The sequence below is a fragment of the Cynara cardunculus genome (assembly GCF_001531365.2).
Source record: "Cynara cardunculus var. scolymus isolate 2C chromosome LG 8, CcrdV1, whole genome shotgun sequence".
NCBI lineage: Eukaryota > Viridiplantae > Streptophyta > Magnoliopsida > Asterales > Asteraceae > Cynara > Cynara cardunculus.
Genome location: NC_037535.1, coordinates 17,968,421 through 17,977,875, shown reverse-complemented (window position 1 = coordinate 17,977,875; position 9,455 = coordinate 17,968,421).

The following is a 9,455-nucleotide window of genomic DNA, read 5'->3' as shown; positions in this document are numbered from 1 at the left end:
TCGATGAAAGAAGGAAGAACAAGAGGGTTAGGGTTTTATGATTTATAAACATTACCAATTTACCCCTTATGTTATTTTAGGATATAACATTAATTATTTAAATGATTGGCTCACATTGGTTCTTACAGTTACCACAAACTAATCAGTTCTCATTTGATTAGGCTCCTATATATATATATATATATATATATGGTTGGGTTCACGTGAGACCAAGAGTTTTTGATGAGACCCGTAAGACCAATTTATGCTTATTGATCAACTTTATAAGCTAATGATCTAATGGTCTAAAGTTATACGTGACAGTTTTGTAATTATTGAGAAGTCTCGTGACATTTATGAATATTCAGATCTGACGATTGTAGATTTAATCCAAGAGTTGAAAATTGGTCTTACGGGTCTCACGAAAAATCATTGGTCTCACATAATCCCAAGTCTATATATATATATATATATATATATATATATATAAAATTGAATATCCAAATATTTGGATTTTATTTGTATTAAATAAGATTAATAATGAAATTCGAAATTAAGAATTGGAAAGAAAAAAAGATTGTGATGATGGGTAAAGTGGTTGCTTGCCCACTAAAAAGGTTTGTTTGAAAGTATTAACAGGAAGGAATCCATCCTTTTTATCTGCTTTTCCTTTTATTAATCCTCATAAACTACCAGCAACCACTTTTTGGTATCTGTTTAATAAATAACAATAATAAAAAACCTAAATATATAATTTTATTTTATTTCTTAATCTAAAGCCACAATTATAATGAATGAATTTTATCATCTTTTGTATATATCACAATAGTAATTAATGAATCGTGATAATTGCTCATCAAGAAATCGGTAGCACCATATTTGAACTTTTGATTGTTGAACTTTTGTGATTGGTTTTGATTCTTCCTTTACCCACTTTAAATTTTCGGTTCCAAGTGGTCCTAGTTTCGAATTTCCCATCCCGAAACTGAAACCGAATTAGTACTGGATTTGTACATATGGTTTAGGTTTTGGTCCTCGTTTTCAGTCTAAAAAAACTTCGGTACCAACTGGTTCGGACCCAATTCGATACTAGTCCAGCACCGATCTCATCCCTAGACTCAAGACTCGTATGTGACGGCACCTTACGCTTGTGGCACACTATAACCTGTGTGCAGTTTTTGTAACATGACATTAATTTTTCTTACTTTTTAGTATCTTTCCTTTTAAATTTATATTTAATATTACTGACTTATTAAGTAATAATTATAAACTATATGTAATGTAAGTATATAATTACATATATGAAATATACAAATTTAACATCATAAATCAGCCTTAAAAAACAAAGTGGCCTTTTTATGACTCTTAAATCTTAAGATTCAATACTGCTGTCACGACACGTTTTACACTATTTAAAACCTTAAATACAGATAAGACCAACGTTTATGTATTTAATTTTTTATTTAATAAAATAAGGGTTTTATGAATAATTCCAAGGGGCTAAAAGATTCATGTTTGAAAGGTGGATGAGGGCCCTTATCCATTTCCAAAGTTGTGAAATTTAAACCTATAAAGATATATCCACTCACTTATCATATGGAATAATATATATATATAATTTTAGTGATTTAATAATTCATTATTTTAAAAAATATTATAAATACTTATTTTTGTTTATTATGTGGTCCTTCATACATGTGGATGGACATCATCATAGAGGATTAAGGGTAAAATCGTATTAAAATATGGGGTAAATTGCATAAAAAAGTAACGTACTTTAACTTGATTCTTATTTTGGGTAATGTACTTTCAAAACTTTCATTTTGGTACTTAAGATATAAAATTTTAAACACTTAATTACCCGGGTAACTGGTTGAAGTATTAACCGATTATCATACCGATGTGGCGAGTGACGTAGTATCCAACTCGGTATTATTTGCTGATAAGGAAGCGATGAATATGTGTTCATATCAAATATGATAAGTACAATTTCAAAAAGAGAATAAAAAGACGATGTTACCCTTGATTTAACGGAGCACATGTTAGTAGAGTTAATGCAAGGGACCTAATACATAATATATATAAAAATATGATGATCATACATGTAATTATTTCGTTTGAGGGACTGAATTCAATATTTTCAATAACTATAGGGACTAAATTTGTAATTTACTCTATAATTAAAATATTATATTTCTTAGAAAGGATAAAGTACAACAATCCATTGTTTGACCACGTGTCAGCAGCAGCCAAGAGGGAATTCCAACACGCAAAGCACTTTTCAAGTGGTTCCACTTATTTATTTCCCTATCCTCTGAAAATCAATTAATAATTACATCTAAAATATGTATATAGTTTTGATATATTTAATAAAAACATAATTAATAAAAATTCTTATTAAAAATATTATAACTCTAAAAATAAATTGGAATATGATACTATCCACAAACTCGAAAATAGAAGAATAGCTTGTTTGACTCTAGGTACGTTACAATTTTTTTTAAGGTTCTGTTATATTTAAAACTTTTAATTATATTATATAAATGAAATAAAAAAGAATATATGTCTAAAACAAAAAATGGGCTAAAGCTAAATGATTAACAATATAAAAGTAAACCTAAACCATTTATTATTTTTAAACTAAAACCAAACAATTAATAATTTAAACATAAATAATTTCGGCTATAGTTTTATACCAGTCGATAAAAAGATCTTATACACGTGTAATTTTGGTCCCCAAAATTTCGAAGGCCCTGTTCAAAATCTCACATTTAACATGCTAAGGGACGACCCTGTTCGACTCGAGTAATGTTTTTTTAATATTAATAAAATAATTAAATATAACCATTTTAAAAGTCAAATAATTATTTTTTATAGCAAAGTTTCTTCTCTCTCCTTATATATATAGGGTTGGGTTCATGTGAGACCAATGGTTTTTCATAAGACCCGTAAGACCAATTTATATTCATTGATCTAATGGTCCAAAGCTGCACGGTGACAATTTTGTGATTATTGAGAAGTCTCGTGGCGTTTATGAGTGCTTATATACATACATACATACATACATACATACATACATACATACATATATATATATATATATATATATATATGGTTGGTTTTACGTGAGACCAAATGTTTTTTGTGAGACCTGTAAGACCAATTTATGTTTATTGATCAACTTTATAAGCTAATGATCTAATGGTCTAAAGTTGCACGGTGACAATTTTGTAATTATTGAGAAGTCTTGTGGCGTTTATGAATGTTCAGATCTGACGATTGTAGATCTAATCCAAGGGTTGAGAATTGGTCTTACAAGTCTCATGAAAAAAGATTGGTCTCATATGATCCCAAGTCTCTCTCTCTCTCTCTCTCTCTATATATATATATATATATATATATATACTTGGGATCATGTGAGACCAATGGTTTTTCATGAGACCTGTAAAACCAATTCTCAACCAAGTCTACAATCTGACAATCTAAACATTCATAAATGCCACGAGATTTCTCAATAATTACAAAATTACCACGTACAACTTTAGACCATTAGATCATTAATTTATAAAGTTGATCAATGAACATAAATTGGTCTTACGGATCTCACGAGAAACCTTTGTTCTCACATGAATCCAACCATATATATATATATATATATATTAATTAATTAGGTTATATTAATCATAGAAATAATCATGATTATATTTAAAATATACCATATACCATATATATATATATATATATATAATATGATTAATTGTATGAATGGAAAAGAAGAAGCTTTGACGTATGGATAATGAAATGATGTAATGGCAGCACTACAAAGAAGCTATTTGTGTCCACACTTTCAACCTCTTTTTCTTCTTCTTTTATTATTATTATTATTATTATTTATTATTGAATTTAGACATGTGGAACCCTCCCAAAGTTTATGCCTACAATTCTGCTCTTCCTTTTCAATCACTTTGAATATTTTGTTAAATATAATGAATTCTGTCATAAAGCATTTACAATTAAGGTTATCTTCCAGATTCCTCTGGAATTGGATTATTATAAAACCCCATATTTTTATACAATTAAATTCATATTTCTTTTATTAATTAATTTTATTTTACCAATTATATATAACATATTTAAAAATTAATAATTGTAAAATATATATTTATTTATTTATTCCCTTTTTGTTTCTTTTAACTTTTTTATATGTATTTTATTTTAACAAGTTATATAATAAATAAGGGGTTGTTTGAGAGTTGTTGAATGATTAAGAGACTCTCATGATATAACGTAAAATAAAATATAATTGTTTACGATGAAATTATGATGCTGAATGATTAAGGGAGACTCATGATATAAAATCATTCAGAGAGTTTTAGAATCATTAAAAGACAAACTTTTCTTTTGTTAAACAAGATTCATCTCTTAACAATTCAAAAGTTGTCTCTTAATGAAACTATTAAAAGGTAAACAAACAATCCCTAAGCAAATATAACTATTTAATTATTCACAAAATAAATATTTTTCTCGGTGTATTATTATATTTAAATTATTTTTTAAATGTATAAATTAGAATTAATAGTTATAATACTTTTTTTATTACAAATATGACAATCATCCAGAGTAAATTACGTTTTTAGTTTATAGATTGTTGAAAATTCCTATTTTCATCCTTATAATTTTGAAGTTACGATTTTCGTTCCAATGATTTATAATTTATTACTTTTTTCCTCCTTATGATTTAATTTTTTTGCTTTTTTTATCTGTACAGTTTACAAATCATTTTTATTTTAATCCTTACTTAAAAATAGTGTTTAGTTTCAGGGACGAAAATAGAAAATAAATTAAAAACTATCGAAAACAAAATTTTGAAACCCCATGGAAATTTAAGGTTGTGAAAGGTGTCACCGTATATATTTTGAAACTACAACAATAACACCAAGTTTGTCTTGGCAGAGTTGATCTAGACGACTTTTCTCTTATCCCAAGTTCAAGTTCGAATCTCGTTTCAACCATTTTTTTAGTTTTTAGCTGTTAGTTTCAAGTTTATTATGTTTCTGGAAGAAAAAAAAAATGCAATAAAAGACTCAAACAGTAAGGAACTAACTAACACACCAATGATAATTTTTGAAAAATATCTACTGTTTCGTTTATTTATAATCAAATGGTGTTATTACTCGAAAAAATTCATAGGTCCGCATTTATTCGTGTCATATATAATTACAAGAAGTTGCATGATATACTTATATACATATGTAAATATGTTTTAAAAGCCTTGTTGATGTATCAACTGAAAAATATTTATTTCAGTACATATTATTCACATATCGTACAAAAATGTCGGTAAAATTGAGCCTTTAACTATGTTTTTAAAAATATATTATCCAGAACAAATATTAAATGAGTGTTCGCCATATTTTATTCGATTTGCTCTGATTGAAAAAGAGTCGAAACTAAAAGTAATATGTCAATTTTGTATCAGATTAATTGCAAAGCACGATAACGAATTTCATTCTAATTTCGGATTTACTCATCAAATTTTGAAAATCCATTGCAAAAAAAAGTTGGTATTTTATGAAAAGTTTCATTTAAAATTTATAAATAATGTCGATTAGGTTCATAATCGTTATTTGTATTCAACCATAACCAAAATAACAACAAATTTCATATATATATATATATATATATATTAACTGATTGCACTCGTTATTTGATATAAAGGATATGGAAGTAGCCGATGTGATCCTTAGCATAAAGATTCAACAAAATCCAAATGGTTACATCCTTGATCTAATAATATTGAGAAGGTACTTAGAAAGTTCTATCACTATAATGGCTAACTGGTTGTAACTCCATTTGATCATTCTTGTCGACTGAAAAAAGAATCAAGGAGATAACGTGACTCGGTTAGAATATACTTGAGTTCTTGGAAGCTTGATGTACATCATGAATTGTACATGACCGTATATAGCATATAGTATGAGTAGACTCAGTCGGTACTCATACAACCGCAGAAAGGATCATTGGTATGCACTAGTGAGAGTGCCTAGATACTTGAAATATACAATGACCTATGAGTTACAGTACACAAAATACCCTCCCGTTCTAGAAGGGTATTTTGATGCAAATTAGATTTTCAACCACTTTGAGAGTAAGGGGCCGTTTACCCAATTGCTTACCTGGTAAGCGCTTATCGATAGAAGTCAACACTATGATTTATTTTGGTGCGTAAGATTTTAGTACATCAAAACATATCGAACGCAACAATTTATTGGGTAAATGCTTACCTGGGTAGTAGTCGTCATCCTCACTTACCGGATAAGACTCTCCATCATTCTCATCGCTCTTACCCGGTAAGATTATTGACCCTTCTCATGCTCATCTGATGAGGAAATTTATCCGGTAAGCACTTACCAAGTAAGTGTTTAGTAAATGGCCCCTAAGTCCACAAGTGGATACGCGTTTACACTTGGTAGTGCTGCAATATCCTGGAAAATCATCAAAACAAATTGTGGATTCAAGATCAACAATGGAAGTAGAATTTGTTGCTTTAGACAAAGCCACCGAAGAAGACGAATGGCTAAAAAGCTTCATAGAAGGTATTTCKTTGTGACCAAATCCCGTGACTTACTTTTGTATACATTGTGATAGCATGACTGCTCGCACAATAACTAAGAATCAAATATACAATAGCAAGTCCCGACACATACGAAGATGTGACAATACAATAAAGGACTTGTTGAAAAATGGAATCATCTCTGTTGACTACCTAAAGTCAAAGAAAAACATTGCCAATCCTTTGACAAAAGGCCTAAGTAGAGAGCAAGTATCCTTTTCATCGAAAGAAATGTGCTTAAAGCCAACACAATGAGTTTTCCTCAGAGGCAACCTAACCTAGCAATATTGGAGATCCCATGGTTTAGGTTCAATGGAAAAACTAGCCGAGGAACACTCAAACGACACTTATACACATGTATGCTTATTCCTATGATAACTTTTATGCATATTTTTTCGTTGATGATGTTAGGGATGAATTCTATATTCTTAATAATGATGATAGCTATTGCAATACAATACTAGGGAATATTCTTGATCGACACCTATGTGAGACTGATGTAGGGTCGTATCTTTGAGGATAGACATGGCTACGTCTTCTAAAACTCTCATGAAAAAAGGATCCGTTCAAGACCAAAATGAACACAATGGTAAGAATTAAATTATGTATAGATATGATTTATGTGATGCATATTATCTCGATTTACCATAAAAAGTGGTTAGTTCAAGACTTTAAGTTCACTACCCATGAAGTAGAGCCAATGTTCACTAGGAAAAACATCAAGTCCTAAAGACACCTATTCTGATGCATATCATAACTAGTTTGCTGATAGAAAGAATAGTTCCTCGATATTGCTTATTTTCTATTCAAATGTGGGGTATTATTGGGGTTTGAAAAGAAAATGTGGGCATTGTTGGAACTTGGTTTATATAAGAGAAACCTTGCCGCACATAGGAGCCGAGAGAAAATTAAACCCACTTAATAAACACCAACCGTTGAGCATTAGATGAATCATTTAAGAGCTTGAGCCTCGGTGTGTCGGTGTTCCTAGTGGATTTTCTTTGACATAGATATACATATTAGATGTCAAAGATAGGATCTTACTGGGGGGGGGGGGGGTCTCAAACAATGATCTAGAGATGTTGTTGTGTAGACAAACCATTGAAGGGCGCAAGTTGCATGCCACTAACGAGATTCAAACTGGGATTTGGGGTGAGAAAAAAAGCATTGGAAACCAATCTACCAAGGAAGCCTTGTGTCCTTAGTTTAGTTTCAAAATGTATACAGTGACACATAACAAATTGATGCGGTGAAACTTTTCATGGCTCATATTTTTTTTCGCTGTGGCGGAAGAACGAAAAGGCGGCATGTGCCACCACAAAACCACCTAGGTCCGCCCCTATACATATTATCGTAGATACAACGTTTTATAAAGTACATGTATTTTCTTGGTGATTTTGAACCCCCAAGACCAAACTAGAAAGGGGAAATCACCAAAATAACCAAAATACATACGAGTATTTATCCAAATGACCACTTTTTTTTTTACGTATTTACCAAAATAACCACATATTTTACTAAAATATTTCATTAGATTGGCAAATTGTTACATGGTCCCACATTGTCATAAAAATTAAGATTCTTCCATGCTTTTAGCCAAAATCCCATGCATTTAGCTAATCTCTTGGGTTTTTGGCGAAATACTTACACGGTTGGACCCAAAATCTTTCTTGAAACTCTTGTTTTTGGCTAAAATATTGACTATTTATGACAAGTGGGGTTTGGTGTAAGAGTTCGCCAATCTGACGAAATTCTTTAGTGAGATACCTGGTCATTTTGGAAAATAGGTGAAAACATGATCATTTTATCAGGGAAAGTAGCACAAATGACCAAAATATCATGATGTATTTAAGGAAATAACCACCTTTTCAGGTATTTGCACACATGACCTATACTTTCGTTGAAGTATTCCTCCAATATTGACGAAAGTATACGTAGAACCCACATGTCATAAGAAGTAGTTACTTCTCGATGCACTCATTCAATGTTCCATGCATTCCTCAAATGTTGAAAAATGGTCCCACAGTCATTTTGAGATATGGATGATGATGTGTGTTTATTAAAACATTTAAATATTTGTTTAGAAAGTGTGTATGTAATTTTTTAAAAATATGTTTTATTATTTGAATACAATTGATATATATATATATATATATATATATATACTATATTATAAAGCATTTGACAAAAACTGTTAAAAATTATTTTTTATGCATGAAATATTGTATATTGATGCATATTACATAAAATTCAAGATTACAAGTAAATTATGCATAAGTACAACTTATTAAAGCTCGATGTTTGAATTCGTGTAACTAACTACGGATAAACATAATCAAATAGAGGATAAACATCTTATTTTAAAATATAAAAAATCTATAATATAATTAAGATAATTATTGAGTTCTAACAAAATAATTAATTATTATTTTTATAAGAAAATTATATTATTAAACCAAATACAAATTACTTCGTTATTGAACCTAAATTAAATTATAATAAAAAAATAGAATTAAAAAATTACACAAAAAATATGAATTTTAAATAGTTAATTTGATACTAATATCGATATATTTTTGTCAAATTTTTATGATATATTCAAATTTATATATTTTATTCAAAAATAAAAATATCATCGTTTTTCAAAATCATATAAGACCATAGTATAACATTGACTGAAATAAAGAATATATAATGAAATATTAAAATCAAGATGTATCTCGCTGCATTGCACGAGTACCCTTCTAGTATATATATATAGACTTGGGATCATGTGAGACCAATGGTTTTTCATGAGACCCGTAAAACCAATTCTCAACACTTAAATTAGATCTACAATTTGAACATTCATAATCACAAAATT